The sequence below is a fragment of the Mixophyes fleayi genome, chromosome 7, assembly GCF_038048845.1.
Source record: "Mixophyes fleayi isolate aMixFle1 chromosome 7, aMixFle1.hap1, whole genome shotgun sequence".
Classification (NCBI taxonomy): domain Eukaryota; kingdom Metazoa; phylum Chordata; class Amphibia; order Anura; family Limnodynastidae; genus Mixophyes; species Mixophyes fleayi.
The window spans coordinates 4,584,893-4,603,931 of record NC_134408.1 but is presented as its reverse complement, the minus strand read 5'-3'; positions in this window follow the sequence as shown (position 1 = coordinate 4,603,931).

Here is a 19,039-nt window from a genome sequence, read left to right as displayed (position 1 = left end):
TGCTCTCACCTTTAATTTTTCCTCTTGTTTTGGATCATCCGGCACCTAAAATAAGAAAAAGTACTATCATTTTGGTTGTTCATCTTAATAAAAAAAGAATCTAAAATTGCTCTATATGCAGATGATACTTTTCTTACACTCACTGACCTGAAGTCTTCACTTCCTGCACTACTAGAACAAATTCAACAATATAGTTCACTTTCAGGTTATAAATTGAATCCGTATGAAACAGAGTTAATGGATTTCAATCTCACTCACTGAGTAAAAAAATCTTTAAAGTCAAAATTTAAATGGCAATCTTCACAAATAAAACATTTATTAATAGATTTGATTACAAACAACGATAAATTATTCTCAGCCAATTTTACTCCATTTATAGACAAAATTAAAAAAAGATTTTACAAGATGTAACCTTTATATATCTCTTGCTTGGGCAGATTAGCTTCTCTTAAGATGTCTTTTTGAAATTTTACTGTTTGTCTCAAACCATTAATATCAATGTCATTTATTATTATTTTTCTTTTTTAGTGAAATTAACTTCAAAATGTATATGAAGTGGAAAACATCCCCGAATCAAAATTAAAACTCTACTCTGCCCTAGTTTGAATAATGTATTGGTTCTCCCAAAATTTAAGAGATGTATTATTTAGCATCATAAATTTCACAATGCATCCAAATGTATGTTCCCTTGAAGAACAAATTATGGATGCTTTTGAATCAGAATGATTACAGATAGAATTGAGCACTACCTGTTTATGGCTATGGATACCCCTTAGACCCCTATTAGTAAAATCCATATCTTCTAAGGCTTTTTCCTTTTGGGATACAGTGACATCTTTATTTAAATTAATCTCACCAATATCTTTTGTTTGACATCTGTGGAACTATCCAAATTTTCCACCAGACATGAATGCTACTATTTGTCCTTCATGAATTGAGCTTATTATACACTCTACTGAATTTTTCTGACATTTAAGAGAGACTACATTTCTAAAAAGATTATTTTTTATCAATATTAAAAGTATAAAACTTTAATGATTCAATTTGCATCAATAGTCAAAGAACCTCCTTGAGGTTTTAGGGCATGATAACACTGAATATTTGAAAATTTATCTATAGACAGTCTGCTTCATCAATATGCTGTGTGCCTTAGAAGACACACACTTAATCTATATGTGCGCAATTACAAAGGGCATAGATTTGTATTCAATTTCAAACTACTTGAGATGGAATTTCAATTGCTTGGAGAGCCCTACATGCATGAGACTTAAATATACAAAGTCATGCTGGAGATCAAACCAGCTCCAAGTTAGACAGAGAACTCCGGTCACACTAAGCATGCGTCATCCTGTTATAGTATAATCCAGCACCAGCCTCATTAGTGTGGGATTGGAGCCTCTATAGGTAGGCTGCAAAAAAGAAATACCCTCCCTTCCAAAGACTACCAGAATCATGCTGCACAGTACTTGGGGGAAATGTATTAACCTGCGGATTTTGCAAGTCACCGATATTTGGCGACATTCCAGGGGATACGTAAAACGGCAAAGTTTTTAAAGGCAAGATTTGCATTTAAAGAAGATGGTATAAATGATGGTGTTGCTGTACTGTGGGTGTGACGGAAGGGGTATTGATGTAGTGTGGGGTAGTGGTAGGATTGCTGTATTGTGGGGGAGAATGAAATATTGCTGTAGTGTGAGGGTGGTGGTAATATTGCAGTAATATTGCAGCAAAGTGTGGTGACAGGGGACTGTAGTAAGGAGTGGTGATGGTATTGCTGTAGTATGGGGTGATGTGATATTGCTGTAGTGTGGGGGTGGTGGTGGAGGAATTGATGTAGTGTTAGTTGGTAGGGGAGGTATTGCTTTAGTGTTTAGTAGTGAGGGGGTATTGCTGTAGTAAGGAGTGGTGATGATATTGCTGTAGTGTGGGGATGGGGGAGTTAGCTTGAACTTCATCAATTTGAGACTCTCGTATGGGAATTGAAGGTTACTTCCTTCAAGGAGTTTTATAATTATATCCCTTCTGCTTATCTCCCTTTTCTTGTTTTTCTATCTTCTCCTCTTGAAATAAAAATTGACACTAGACGGGGTTGTTTGCTCTCACCTTTAATTTTTCCTCTTGTTTTGGATCATCCGGCATCTAAAATAAGAAAAAGTACTATCATTTTGGTTGTTCATCTTAATAAAAAGGAATCTAAAATTGCTCTATATGCAGATGATACTTTTCTTACACTCACTGACCTGAAGTCTTCACTTCCTGCACTACTATCATCATCATCATCATCAGTTATTTATATAGCGCCAACATATTCCGTAGCGCTTTACAATTGGGGACAAATGTAATAAACTAATAAACAAACTGGGTAAAACAGACAAAGAGGTGAGAAGGCCCTGCTCGCAAGCTTACAATCTATGGGACAATGGGAGATTGACACATGAGGTTAAGTATACATTTTGCATCTTGGCCCAGCCAGACTGCAAAGGTAGGGTGACTCATAAGCTAAATGATCCTGTCACACAATAATGTTGGTCCGGGGGTAGTTGTCTTGTGTGAAATTGTGTAACAGGCTAAAGGTAGTGAGGTTAAGATGGTGGTTGAGGAATATTATACGCTTGTCTGAATAGGTAGGTTTTCAGAGAACGCTTGAAAGTTTGTAGAACAGAGGAGAGTCTTATTGTGCGAGGGAGAGAGTTCCATAGAGTGGGTGCAGCCCGAAAAAAGTCCTGTAACCGGGAATGGGAGGATGTAATGAGGGTGGATGAGAGACGCAGATCTTTTGCAGAACGGAGTTGCCGAGTTGGGAGATATTTTGAGACAAGAGAGGAGATGTATGTTGGTGCAGCTTTGTTGATGGCCTTGTAGGTTAGTAAAAGTATTTTATATTGGATTCGGTAGAAGACAGGCAGCCAGTGTAGAGACATACAGAGTGATTCAACAGAGGAATAGCTATTTGCAAGGAAAATCAGTCTTGCCGAAGCATGCAAAATAGATTTTAGGGGTTTGAGTCTGTTTTTGGGAAGACCAGTAAGGAGGGAATTGCAATAGTCAATGCGGGAGATGATTAGTGCATGAATTAAGGTTTTAGCAGTGTCTTGTGTGAGATATGTGCGGATTCTACTAGAACAAATTCAACAATATAGTTCACTTTCAGGTTATAAATTGAATCCGTATAAAACAGAGTTAATGGATTTCAATCTCACTCACTGAGTAAAAAATCTTTAAAGTCAAAATTTAAATGGCAATCTTCACAAATAAAACATTTATTAATAGATTTGATTACAAAAAACGACAAATTATTCTCAGCCAATTTTACGCCATTTATAGACAAAATTAAAAAAAGATTTTACAAGATGTAACCTTTATATATCTCTTGCTTTAGCAGATTGGCTTCTCTTAAGATGTCTTTTTGAAATTGTACTGTTTGTCTCAAACCATTATTATCAATGTCATTTATTATTATTTTTCTTTTTTAGTGAAATTAACTTCAAAATGTATATGAAGTGGAAAACATCCCCGAATCAAAATTAAAACTCTACTCTGCCCTAGTTTGAATAATATATTGGTCCTCCCAGAATTTAAGAGATGTATTATTTAGCATCATAAATTTCACAATGCATCCAAATGTATGTTCCCTTGAAGAACAAATTATGGATGCTTTTGAATCAGAATGATTACAGATAGAATTGAGCACTACCTGTTTATGGCTATGGATACCCCTTAGACCCCTATTAGTAAAATCCATATCTTCTAAGGCTTTTTCCTTTTGGGATACAGTGACATCTTTATTTAAATTAATCTCACCAATATCTTTTGTTTGACATCTGTGGAACTATCCAAATTTTCCACCAGACATGAATGCTACTATTTGTCCTTCATGAATTGAGCTTATTATACACTCTACTGAATTTTTCTGACATTTAAGAGAGACTACATTTCTAAAAAGATTATTTTTTATCAATATTAAAAAGTATAAAACTTTAATGATTCAATTTGCATCAATAGTCAAAGAACCTCCTTGAGGTTTTAGGGCATGATAACACTGAATATTTGAAAATTTATCTATAGACAGTCTGCTTCATCAATATGCTGTGTGCCTTAGAAGACACACACTTAATCTATATGTGCGCAATTACAAAGGGCATAGATTTGTATTCAATTTCAAACTACTTGAGATGGAATTTCAATTGCTTGGAGAGCCCTACATGCATGAGACTTAAATATACAAAGTCATGCTGGAGATCAAACCAGCTCCAAGGTAGACAGAGAACTCCGGTCACACTAAGCATGCGTCATCCTGTTATAGTATAATCCAGCACCAGCCTCATTAGTGTGGGATTGGAGCCTCTATAGGTAGGCTGCAAAAAAGAAATACCCTCCCTTCCAAAGACTACCAGCCTCATGCTGCACAGTACTTGGGGGAAATGTATTAACCTGCGGATTTTGCAAGTCACCGATATTTGGCGACATTCCAGCGGATACGTAAAACGGCAAAGTTTTTAAAGGCAAGATTTGCATTTAAAGAAGATGGTATAAATGATGGTGTTGCTGTACTGTGGGTGTGACGGAAGGGGTATTGATGTAGTGTGGGGTAGTGGTAGGATTGCTGTATTGTGGGTGAGAATGAAATATTGCTGTAGTGTGAGGGTGGTGGTAATATTGCAGTAATATTGCAGCAAAGTGTGGTGACAGGGGACTCTAGTAAGGAGTGGTGATGGTATTGCTGTAGTATGGGGTGATGTGATATTGCTGTAGTGTGGGGGTGGTGGTGGAGGAATTGATGTAGTGTTAGTTGGTAGGGGAGGTATTACTTTAGTGTTTAGTAGTGAGGGGGTATTGCTGTAGTAAGGAGTGGTGATGATATTGCTGTAGTGTGGGGATGGGGGAGTTAGCTTGAACTTCATCAATTTGAGACTCTCGTATGGGAATTGAAGGTTACTTCCTTCAAGGAGTTTTATAATTATTATTATATCCCTTCTGCTTATCTCTCTTTTCTTGTTTTTCTATCTTCTCCTCTTGAAATAAAAATTGACACTAGACGGGGTTGTTTGCTCTCACCTTTAATTTTTCCTCTTGTTTTGGATCATCCGGCATCTAAAATAAGAAAAAGTACTATCATTTTGGTTGTTCATCCTAATTAAAAAAGAATCTAAAATTGCTCTATATGCAGATGATACCTTTCTTACACTCACTGACCTGAAGTCTTCACTTCCTGCACTACTAGAACAAATTCAACAATATAGTTCACTTTCAGGTTATAATTTGAATCAGTATAAAATAGATTTAATGGATTTCAATCTCACTCACTGAGTAAAAAATCTTTAAAGTCAAAATTTAAATGGCAATCTTCACAAATAAAACATTTATTGATAGATTTGATTACAAAAAACGACAAATTATTCTCAGCCAATTTTACTCCATTTATAGACAAAATTAAAAAAAGATTTTACAAGATGTAACCTTTATATATCTCTTGCTTGGGCAGATTGGCCTCTCTTAAGATGTCTTTTTGAAATTGTACTGTTTGTCTCAAACCATTATTATCAATGTCATTTATTATTATTTTTCTTTTTTAGTGAAATTAACTTCAAAATGTATATGAAGTGGAAAACATCCCCGAATCAAAATTAAAACTCCACTCTGCCCTAGTTTGAATAATGTATTGGTCCTCCCAGAATTTAAGAGATGTATTATTTAGCATCATAAATTTCACAATGCATCCAAATGTATGTTCCCTTGAAGAACAAATTATGGATGCTTTTGAATCAGAATGATTACAGATAGAATTGAGCACTACCTGTTTATGGCTATGGATACCCCTTAGACCCCTTATTAGTAAAATCCATATTTTCTAAGGCTTTTTCCTTTTGGGATACAGTGACATCTTTATTTAAATTAATCTCACCAATATCTTTTTTTTACATCTGTGGAACAATCCAAGTTTTCCACCAGACAAGAATGCTACTATTTCTCCTTCATGAGTTGAGCTTATTATGCACTCTACTGAATTTTTCTGACATTTAAGAGAGACTACATTTCTAAAAAGATTATTTTTTATCAATATTAAAAAGTATAAAACTTTAATTATTCAATTTGCATTATTAGTCAAAGAACCTCCTTGAGGTTTTAGGGCATGATGACACTGAATATTTGAAAATTCATCTATAGACAGTCTGCTTCATCAATATGCTGTGTGCCTTAGAAGACGCACACTTAATCTATATGTGCGCAATTACAAAGGGCATAGATTTGTATTCAATTTCAAACTACTTGAGATGGAATTTCAATTGCTTGGAGAGCCCTACATGCATGAGACTTAAATATACAAAGTCATGCTGGAGATCAAACCAGCTCCAAGGTAGACAGAGAACTCCGGTCACACTAAGCATGCGTCATCCTGTTATAGTATAATCCAGCACCAGCCTCATTAGTGTGAGGCTGGAGCCTCTATAGGTAGGCTGCAAAAAACAAATACCCTCCCTTCCAAAGACTACCAGCCTCATGCTGCACAGTACTGGGGGGAAATGTATTAACCTGCGGATTTTGCAAGTCACCGATATTTGGCGACTTTCCAGGGGATACATAAAATGGCAAAGTATTTAAAGGCAAGATTTGTATTTAAAGAAGATGGTATAAATGATGGTGTTGCTGTACTGTGGGTGTGACGGAAGGGGTATTGATGTAGTGTGGGGTAGTGGTAGGATTGCTGTATTGTGGGGGAGAATGAAATATTGCTGTAGTGTGGGGGTGGTGGTAATATTGCAGTAATATTGCAGCAAAGTGTGGAGACAGGGGACTGTAGTAAGGAGTGGTGATGGTATTGCTGTAGTATGGGGGTGATGTGATATTGCTGTAGTGTGGGGGTGGTGGTGGAGGAATTGATGTAGTGTTGATTGGTAGGGGAGGTATTGCTTTAGTGTTTAGTAGTTAGGGGGTATTGCTGTAGTAAGGAGTGGTGATGATATTGCTGTAGTGTGGGGATGGGGGAGTTAGCTTGAACTTCATCAATTTTAGACTCTTGTATGGGAATTGAAGGTTACTTCCTTCAAGGAGTTTTATAATTATTATTATAACCCTTCTGCTTATCTCTATTTTCTTGTTTTTCTATCTAATCCTCTTGAAATAACAATTGACACTAGATGGGGTTGTTTGCTCTCACCTTTAATTTTTCCTCTTGTTTTGGATTCTCCGGCATCTAAAATAAGAAAATGTACTATCATTTTTGGTTGTTCATCTTAATAAAAAAAGAATCTAAAATTGCTCTATATGCAGATGATACTTTTCTTACATTCACTGACCTGAAGTCTTCACTTCCTGCACTACTAGAACAAATTCAACAATATAGTTCACTTTCAGGTTATAAATTGTATCCGTATAAAACAAATTTAATGGATTTCAATCTCACTCACTGAGTAAAAAATCTTTAAAGTCAAAATTTAAATGGCAATCTTCACAAATAAAACATTTATTGATAGATTTGATTACAAAAAACGACAAATTATTCTCAGCCAATTTTACTCCATTCATAGACAAAATTAAAAAAAGATTTTACAAGATGTAACCTTTATATATCTCTTGCTTGGGCAGATTGGCTTCTCTTAAGATGTCTTTTTGAAATTGTACTGTTTGTCTCAAACCATTATTATCAATGTCATTTATTATTATTTTTCTTTTTTAGTGAAATTAACTTCAAAATGTATATGAAGTGGAAAACATCCCCGAATCAAAATTAAAACTCTACTCTGCCCTAGTTTGAATAATATATTGGTCCTCCCAGAATTTAAGAGATGTATTATTTAGCATCATAAATTTCACAATGCATCCAAATGTATGTTCCCTTGAAGAACAAATTATGGATGCTTTTGAATCAGAATGATTACAGATAGAATTGAGCACTACCTGTTTATGGCTATGGATACCCCTTAGACCCCTATTAGTAAAATCCATATCTTCTAAGGCTTTTTCCTTTTGGGATACAGTGACATCTTTATTTAAATTAATCTCACCAATATCTTTTGTTTGACATCTGTGGAACAATCCAAGTTTTCCACCAGACATGAATGCTACTATCTGTCCTTCATGAATTGAGCTTATTATACACTCTACTGAATTTTTCTGACATTTAAGAGAGACTACATTTCTAAAAAGATTATTTTTTATCAATATTAAAAAGTATAAAACTTTAATGATTCAATTTGCATCAATAGTCAAAGAACCTCCTTGAGGTTTTAGGGCATGATGACACTGAATATTTGAAAATTCATCTATAGACAGTCTGCTTCATCAATATTCTGTGTGCCTTAGAAGACGCACACTTAATCTATATGTGCGCAATTACAAAGGGCATAGATTTGTATTCAATTTCAAACTACTTGAGATGGAATTTCAATTGCTTGGAGAGCCCTACATGCATGAGACTTAAATATACAAAGTCATGCTGGAGATCAAACCAGCTCCAAGGTAGACAGAGAACTCCGGTCACACTAAGCATGCGTCATCCTGTTATAGTATAATCCAGCACCAGCCTCATTAGTGTGGGATTGGAGCCTCTATAGGTAGGCTGCAAAAAAGAAATACCCTCCCTTCCAAAGACTACCAGCCTCATGCTGCACAGTAGTTGGGGGAAATGTATTAACCTGCGGATTTTGCAAGTCACCGATATTTGGCGACATTCCAGGGGATACGTAAAACGGCAAAGTATTTAAAGGCAAGATTTGCATTTAAAGAAGATGGTATAAATGATGGTGTTGCTGTACTGTGGGTGTGACGGAAGGGGTATTGATGTAGTGTGGGGTAGTGGTAGGATTGCTGTATTGTGGGTGAGAATGAAATATTGCTGTAGTGTGAGGGTGGTGGTAATATTGCAGTAATATTGCAGCAAAGTGTGGTGACAGGGGACTGTAGTAAGGAGTGGTGATGGTATTGCTGTAGTATGGGGTGATGTGATATTGCTGTAGTGTGGGGGTGGTGGTGGAGGAATTGATGTAGTGTTGGTTGGTAGGGGAGGTATTGCTTTAGTGTTTAGTAGTGAGGGGGTATTGCTGTAGTAAGGAGTGGTGATGATATTGCTGTAGTGTGGGGATGGGGGAGTTAGCTTGAACTTCATCAATTTGAGACTCTCGTATGGGAATTGAAGGTTACTTCCTTCAAGGAGTTTTATAATTATTATTATATCCCTTCTGCTTATCTCTCTTTTCTTGTTTTTCTATCTACTCCTCTTGAAATAAAAATTGACACTAGACGGGGTTGTTTGCTCTCACCTTTAATTTTTCCTCTTGTTTTGGATCATCCGGCATCTAAAATAAGAAAAAGTACTATCATTTTGGTTGTTCATCCTAATTAAAAAAGAATCTAAAATTGCTCTATATGCAGATGATACCTTTCTTACACTCACTGACCTGAAGTCTTCACTTCCTGCACTACTAGAACAAATTCAACAATATAGTTCACTTTCAGGTTATAATTTGAATCAGTATAAAATAGATTTAATGGATTTCAATCTCACTCACTGAGTAAAAAATCTTTAAAGTCAAAATTTAAATGGCAATCTTCACAAATAAAACATTTATTGATAGATTTGATTACAAAAAACGACAAATTATTCTCAGCCAATTTTACTCCATTCATAGACAAAATTAAAAAAAGATTTTACAAGATGTAACCTTTATATATCTCTTGCTTGGGCAGATTGGCTTCTCTTAAGATGTCTTTTTGAAATTGTACTGTTTGTCTCAAACCATTATTATCAATGTCATTTATTATTATTTTTCTTTTTTAGTGAAATTAACTTCAAAATGTATATGAAGTGGAAAACATCCCCGAATCAAAATTAAAACTCTACTCTGCCCTAGTTTGAATAATATATTGGTCCTCCCAGAATTTAAGAGATGTATTATTTAGCATCATAAATTTCACAATGCATCCAAATGTATGTTCCCTTGAAGAACAAATTATGGATGCTTTTGAATCAGAATGATTACAGATAGAATTGAGCACTACCTGTTTATGGCTATGGATACCCCTTAGACCCCTATTAGTAAAATCCATATCTTCTAAGGCTTTTTCCTTTTGGGATACAGTGACATCTTTATTTAAATTAATCTCACCAATATCTTTTGTTTGACATCTGTGGAACAATCCAAGTTTTCCACCAGACATGAATGCTACTATCTGTCCTTCATGAATTGAGCTTATTATACACTCTACTGAATTTTTCTGACATTTAAGAGAGACTACATTTCTAAAAAGATTATTTTTTATCAATATTAAAAAGTATAAAACTTTAATGATTCAATTTGCATCAATAGTCAAAGAACCTCCTTGAGGTTTTAGGGCATGATGACACTGAATATTTGAAAATTCATCTATAGACAGTCTGCTTCATCAATATTCTGTGTGCCTTAGAAGACGCACACTTAATCTATATGTGCGCAATTACAAAGGGCATAGATTTGTATTCAATTTCAAACTACTTGAGATGGAATTTCAATTGCTTGGAGAGCCCTACATGCATGAGACTTAAATATACAAAGTCATGCTGGAGATCAAACCAGCTCCAAGGTAGACAGAGAACTCCGGTCACACTAAGCATGCGTCATCCTGTTATAGTATAATCCAGCACCAGCCTCATTAGTGTGGGATTGGAGCCTCTATAGGTAGGCTGCAAAAAAGAAATACCCTCCCTTCCAAAGACTACCAGCCTCATGCTGCACAGTAGTTGGGGGAAATGTATTAACCTGCGGATTTTGCAAGTCACCGATATTTGGCGACATTCCAGGGGATACGTAAAACGGCAAAGTATTTAAAGGCAAGATTTGCATTTAAAGAAGATGGTATAAATGATGGTGTTGCTGTACTGTGGGTGTGACGGAAGGGGTATTGATGTAGTGTGGGGTAGTGGTAGGATTGCTGTATTGTGGGTGAGAATGAAATATTGCTGTAGTGTGAGGGTGGTGGTAATATTGCAGTAATATTGCAGCAAAGTGTGGTGACAGGGGACTGTAGTAAGGAGTGGTGATGGTATTGCTGTAGTATGGGGTGATGTGATATTGCTGTAGTGTGGGGGTGGTGGTGGAGGAATTGATGTAGTGTTGGTTGGTAGGGGAGGTATTGCTTTAGTGTTTAGTAGTGAGGGGGTATTGCTGTAGTAAGGAGTGGTGATGATATTGCTGTAGTGTGGGGATGGGGGAGTTAGCTTGAACTTCATCAATTTGAGACTCTCGTATGGGAATTGAAGGTTACTTCCTTCAAGGAGTTTTATAATTATTATTATATCCCTTCTGCTTATCTCTCTTTTCTTGTTTTTCTATCTACTCCTCTTGAAATAAAAATTGACACTAGACGGGGTTGTTTGCTCTCACCTTTAATTTTTCCTCTTGTTTTGGATCATCCGGCATCTAAAATAAGAAAAAGTACTATCATTTTGGTTGTTCATCCTAATTAAAAAAGAATCTAAAATTGCTCTATATGCAGATGATACCTTTCTTACACTCACTGACCTGAAGTCTTCACTTCCTGCACTACTAGAACAAATTCAACAATATAGTTCACTTTCAGGTTATAATTTGAATCAGTATAAAATAGATTTAATGGATTTCAATCTCACTCACTGAGTAAAAAATCTTTAAAGTCAAAATTTAAATGGCAATCTTCACAAATAAAACATTTATTGATAGATTTGATTACAAAAAACGACAAATTATTCTCAGCCAATTTTACTCCATTTATAGACAAAATTAAAAAAAGATTTTACAAGATGTAACCTTTATATATCTCTTGCTTGGGCAGATTGGCCTCTCTTAAGATGTCTTTTTGAAATTGTACTGTTTGTCTCAAACCATTATTATCAATGTCATTTATTATTATTTTTCTTTTTTAGTGAAATTAACTTCAAAATGTATATGAAGTGGAAAACATCCCCGAATCAAAATTAAAACTCCACTCTGCCCTAGTTTGAATAATGTATTGGTCCTCCCAGAATTTAAGAGATGTATTATTTAGCATCATAAATTTCACAATGCATCCAAATGTATGTTCCCTTGAAGAACAAATTATGGATGCTTTTGAATCAGAATGATTACAGATAGAATTGAGCACTACCTGTTTATGGCTATGGATACCCCTTAGACCCCCTATTAGTAAAATCCATATTTTCTAAGGCTTTTTCCTTTTGGGATACAGTGACATCTTTATTTAAATTAATCTCACCAATATCTTTTTTTTACATCTGTGGAACAATCCAAGTTTTCCACCAGACAAGAATGCTACTATTTCTCCTTCATGAATTGAGCTTATTATGCACTCTACTGAATTTTTCTGACATTTAAGAGAGACTACATTTCTAAAAAGATTATTTTTTATCAATATTAAAAAGTATAAAACTTTAATTATTCAATTTGCATTATTAGTCAAAGAACCTCCTTGAGGTTTTAGGGCATGATGACACTGAATATTTGAAAATTCATCTATAGACAGTCTGCTTCATCAATATGCTGTGTGCCTTAGAAGACGCACACTTAATCTATATGTGCGCAATTACAAAGGGCATAGATTTGTATTCAATTTCAAACTACTTGAGATGGAATTTCAATTGCTTGGAGAGCCCTACATGCATGAGACTTAAATATACAAAGTCATGCTGGAGATCAAACCAGCTCCAAGGTAGACAGAGAACTCCGGTCACACTAAGCATGCGTCATCCTGTTATAGTATAATCCAGCACCAGCCTCATTAGTGTGAGGCTGGAGCCTCTATAGGTAGGCTGCAAAAAACAAATACCCTCCCTTCCAAAGACTACCAGCCTCACGCTGCACAGTACTGGGGGGAAATGTATTAACCTGCGGATTTTGCAAGTCACCGATATTTGGCGACTTTCCAGGGGATACATAAAATGGCAAAGTATTTAAAGGCAAGATTTGTATTTTAAGAAGATGGTATAAATGATGGTGTTGCTGTACTGTGGGTGTGACGGAAGGGGTATTGATGTAGTGTGGGGTAGTGGTAGGATTGCTGTATTGTGGGGGAGAATGAAATATTGCTGTAGTGTGGGGGTGGTGGTAATATTGCAGTAATATTGCAGCAAAGTTTGGAGACAGGGGACTGTAGTAAGGAGTGGTGATGGTATTGCTGTAGTATGGGGGTGATGTGATATTGCTGTAGTGTGGGGGTGGTGGTGGAGGAATTGATGTAGTGTTGATTGGTAGGGGAGGTATTGCTTTAGTGTTTAGTAGTTAGGGGGTATTGCTGTAGTAAGGAGTGGTGATGATATTGCTGTAGTGTGGGGATGGGGGAGTTAGCTTGAACTTCATCAATTTTAGACTCTTGTATGGGAATTGAAGGTTACTTCCTTCAAGGAGTTTTATAATTATTATTATAACCCTTCTGCTTATCTCTATTTTCTTGTTTTTCTATCTACTCCTCTTGAAATAACAATTGACACTAGATGGGGTTGTTTGCTCTCACCTTTAATTTTTCCTCTTGTTTTGGATCCTCCGGCATCTAAAATAAGAAAATGTACTATCATTTTGGTTGTTCATCTTAATAAAAAAAGAATCTAAAATTGCTCTATATGCAGATGATACTTTTCTTACATTCACTGACCTGAAGTCTTCACTTCCTGCACTACTAGAACAAATTCAACAATATAGTTCACTTTCAGGTTATAAATTGAATCCGTATAAAACAGAGTTAATGAATTTCAATCTCACTCACTGAGTAAAAAATCTTTAAAGTCAAAATTTAAATGGCAATCTTCACAAATAAAACATTTATTAATAGATTTGATTACAAAAAACGACAAATTATTCTCAGCCAATTTTACGCCATTTATAGACAAAATTAAAAAAAGATTTTACAAGATGTAACCTTTATATATCTCTTGCTTTAGCAGATTGGCTTCTCTTAAGATGTCTTTTTGAAATTGTACTGTTTGTCTCAAACCATTATTATCAATGTCATTTATTATTATTTTTCTTTTTTAGTGAAATTAACTTCAAAATGTATATGAAGTGGAAAACATCCCCGAATCAAAATTAAAACTCTACTCTGCCCTAGTTTGAATAATATATTGGTCCTCCCAGAATTTAAGAGATGTATTATTTAGCATCATAAATTTCACAATGCATCCAAATGTATGTTCCCTTGAACAACAAATTATGGATGCTTTTGAATCAGAATGATTACAGATAGAATTGAGCACTACCTGTTTATGGCTATGGATACCCCTTAGACCCCTATTAGTAAAATCCATATCTTCTAAGGCTTTTTCCTTTTGGGATACAGTGACATCTTTATTTAAATTAATCTCACCAATATCTTTTGTTTGACATCTGTGGAACAATCCAAGTTTTCCACCAGACATGAATGCTACTATTTGTCCTTCATGAATTGAGCTTATTATACACTCTACTGAATTTTTCTGACATTTAAGAGAGACTACATTTCTAAAAAGATTATTTTTTATCAATATTAAAAAGTATAAAACTTTAATGATTCAATTTGCATCAATAGTCAAAGAACCTCCTTGAGGTTTTAGGGCATGATGACACTGAATATTTGAAAATTCATTTATAGACAGTCTGCTTCATCAATATTCTGTGTGCCTTAGAAGACACACACTTAATCTATATGTGCGCAATTACAAAGGGCATAGATTTTTATTCAATTTCAAACTACTTGAGATGGAATTTCAATTGCTTGGAGAGCCCTACATGCATGAGACTTAAATATACAAAGTCATGCTGGAGATCAAACCAGCTCCAAGGTAGACAGAGGACTCCGATCACACTAAGCATGCGTCATCCTGTTATAGTATAATCCAGCACCAGCCTCATTAGTGTGGGATTAAAGCCTCTATAGGTAGGCTGCAAAAAACAAATACCCTCCCTTCCAAAGACTACCAGCCTCATGCTGCACAGTACTGGGGGGAAATGTATTAACCTGCGGATTTTGCAAGTCACCGATATTTGGCGACTTTCCAGGGGATACGTAAAACGGCAAAGTATTTAAAGGCAAGATTTGCCTTTAAAGAAGATGTTATAAATGATGGTATTGCTGTACTGTGGGTGTGACGGAAGGAGTATTGCTGTAGTGTGGGGTAGTGGTAGGATTGCTGTATTGTGGGGGAGAATGAAATATTGCTGTAGTGTGGGGTTGGTGGTAATATTGCAGTAATATTGCAGCAAAGTGTGGTGACAGGGAACTGTAGTAAGGAGTGGTGATGGTATTGCTGTAGTGTGGGGGTGATGTGATATTGCTGTAGTGTGGGGGTGATGTGATATTGCTGTAGTGTGGGGCTGGTGGTGGAGGAATTGATGTAGTGTTGGTTGGTAGGGGAGGTATTGCTTTATTGTGTAGTAGTGAGGGGGTATTGCTGTAGTAAGGAGTGGTGATGATATTGCTGTAGTGTGGGGATGGGGGAGTTAGCTTGAACTTCATCAATTTGAGACTCTCGTATGGGAATTGAAGGTTACTTCCTTCAAGGAGTTTTATAATTATTATTATAACCTTTCTGCTTATCTCTCTTTTCTTGTTTTTCTATCTACTCCTCTTGAAATAACAAATGACACTAGACAGGGTTGTTTGCTCTCACCTTTAATTTTTCCTCTTGTTTTGGATCCTCCGGCATCTAAAATAAGAAAAAGTACTATAATTTTGGTTGTTCATCTTAATAAAAAATGAATCTAAAATTGCTCTATATGCAGATGATACTTTTCTTACACTCACTGACCTGAAGTCTTCACTTCCTGCACTACTAGAACAAATTCAACAATATAGTTCACTTTTAGGTCAAAATTTAAATGCAATCTTCACAAGTAAAACATTTAGGGATGGATTTGATTGCAAACTACGACAAACTATTCTCAACCAATTTTACTCCATGAAAAAACAGTCAGTATTTAACTTATGTGCAAAACAGAATACTAATTTGCACCCCTTGCATTGTAACATGCTTTTGTCCAGGAGAGTTATATAGGGAGTTTCTTAAGTTAAGATCCTTAATCAATCAGACCCCATATCTTGTTCCCTCCAGTATGCATGTCATTTCCCATCGGCATCTGATTGTTGTTGGAGAAATTGTTCTCAACCAGGTAATTTTCCCCACATTTTGTGGTCTTGCTCTAAATTAATAAAATTTTGGAGGGAATTTTAAAAATTGACAAAAGCTATAGCAACTATTGATTTTTCTCTCTCACCAGACCCTTTATTCTTCTAACACTCCCAGTTCCTGATGCTAATAAATATTGTAAAAAATCAATATGCCATATCTTTAGTGCATACGACTTCTTAGCTAGTTACCTTCTGGAAATATGCAGATCCACCTTTGATCACCGCTATTATTAATTAATTTTTGAATGGTTATAAAATAGAGTGAATCACATGCCTTCTAAATAATAATTTCTCTAAATATTCTATATCACTTGGAAATCCTGGTTGTCTTACTATAATGTTGATAACATTTTCTGAATTAATATTCATCATGTATTCTGTTTAATATTAATAATTTACTTTTTGTGATAAATATTGCTGCCTCCTCTTCCTCCCCTTGTTTAGCCTCCATTTATTTTTATATATATATACTTAAACAATATTTCTGATTATATATTAACTTCTATTATAATATGATATGAAAGTAATGTAGCTATAGGTTCATACTGAACCTTACTTATAATGAAAGCACAAAGTCCCATATAACAGTGATAACCCCTCTGAAAAATACTACAAAACAATAATACATACATAATACTACTTAAAATAATACAGGTAGTTTTGCACAATGAATCATCAACATAGTGAAAGCATCACACATTCCATTCAAAGCACAAATACCTTGGTTGCCTGCTTTGACCCAGATAGGACATGCAGAGGCTCCCAGCTGCTGAAAACTAAGTTTAATGGAATGGAGGTCTGTATATATATATATATATATAGCTTTGTGTTGATTTGCAGAAGGTTACTGAATGTAATAGTTATAATGTGTAACTGCTTGTTTGTTAGGTTATTTGGATGGAATTGTCTGAGTTCAGATAAAATGGAGTTAGTGAAGTTTTGGTCAGAATATGTGGATTTTTAAATGGTAGCATTTGTGTTTGTTGCAAAAGTTATTTGAACCAGATGTATTTTGTGTAATATGCCTTGCTGGCTCTTGCTCTCTTACATGCCTTCCCCCTATTGCTAAATAGAGAGATATTTGGGGTGGGGGATTTACAAGTATGGTATATTGTATTACTGGAGGTTTATGTAGTCTAATAAGAACTGGGCCCTGTTACTGCTGCTATGAAAGTTATATTGGTAGTTAATTAGGCCATTACAAGCACATGCGGCTAACAAGCATAGTGTGAGGTCGGCCATTTTAAGTATTGTGAGTTGTTGGGAGGCTAATGGAGATGACAAATACTGTGTAATTGAAGTGTGTGATTACAGGGTAAAGCCTGCTGCTGTTTGTTATATCTTGACTTAGATGGAATTTTAAAGAGACATTGATAGTGCACAAATGACATTAATAGAAATAAGCAAAACATTTTGGGACAGAACTAATGGGGCATATAGCATTTTAAGTGGATTTTTTTGGGCACTCCATTTATCCTCTAAAATGCAACTAATTGCGTCTAAAAGTATTTCTTAATTCAATGCAAGCGAGAATTAACTCTTAAAATAGTTTATTTAAATAAAACATCCTCCAAACTCTCATTTGCCAGTTTTTGAATAAAAAATAAAATGTCCTATTCTATCTTTTTTGACTCACTGTAGGCCAATATGGGAGAAAATTAAAACAAGATAATTAAATAAAAGAAAAAATAGTGAAGCAATGGTGTGTATGCAGAGTAGCACTGCCTAGGTCAAGCTCTTTGTATGGCCCAGAAAAGAAGTTGATAATCAAGATTGCCATTAAGTACCTTTCATTGTTAAAAAGTAATAAAATATCTATTTTAAACCTGTTTCCCCTCGCCCCCTAAACCCATCACAGATATTGGTGCTATATACCCTGGGCTTGTTCCACCGAAACAGGTGGTCATTGAGCATGGAGTCCGACTAATAAAATAGAAACCAGCACCAGGCTATAAGTGGTGTCCGGTCATACTATAACAGGAGAACCAGAAACATTGGGTACCCTTGTTATAGTGGAAACCAACACAACCCTAGTCAATGCAGGACTGGAGCCGCATAACAGAGAGCCTCCATGTCACAATAGAGCTACTGGAAGAGATACCGACTGGTATTAACTAGGGGTGTGCACCGGCCACTTTTCGTGTTTTGGGTTTTGGGTTCTGATTACCTTGAGGTTTTGGGTTCTGATTTGTTTGCCAAAACACCCCACGAAAGTTTTTGGTTCTGATTTTGGGTTTTGGGTTCTGATTTTTCTAAAAAAAAGCATAAAAAGTTCTAAAATCCAGATTTTTGTTTTTTCCCCACTCCTACACTATTATTAACCTCAATAACATTCATTTCCACTAATTTCCAGTCTATTCTGAACACCTCACACCTCACAATATTGTTTTTAGTCCAAAAGGTTGCACCGAGGTAGCTGGATGTCTAAGCTAAGCGACACAAGTGGGCAGCACAAACACGCGGCCCATGTAGGAGTGGCACTACAGTGGCAGACAGGATGTCAGTTTGAAAAACTAGGCCCCAAAGAGCACATAAATGCAAAAAAACAGGTGCAAGCTGGAATTGTCCTTGGGCCCTCCCACCCACCCTGATGTTGTTGAAATAGGACATGCGCACTTTAACAAACCAATCATTTCAGCGACAGGGCCTACAAAACTGTGGCTGAAATGATTGGTTTGTTTGGACCCCCACAAAACGAGCTGGCAAAGAAAAAAAAGATTTGCAAGATGGAATTGTCCTTGGGCCCTCCCACCCACCCGTATGTTGTTGAAATAGGACATGCACACTTTAACAAACCAATCATTTCAGCGACAGGGCCTACCAAACTACTGTGGCTGAAATGATTGGTTTGTTTGGGCCCCCACCAAAAAAAAGCTATTCATCTCTCTCTGTACAAACTAAACAGGCTCTACTGAGGCAAGATGTCGTACTCATT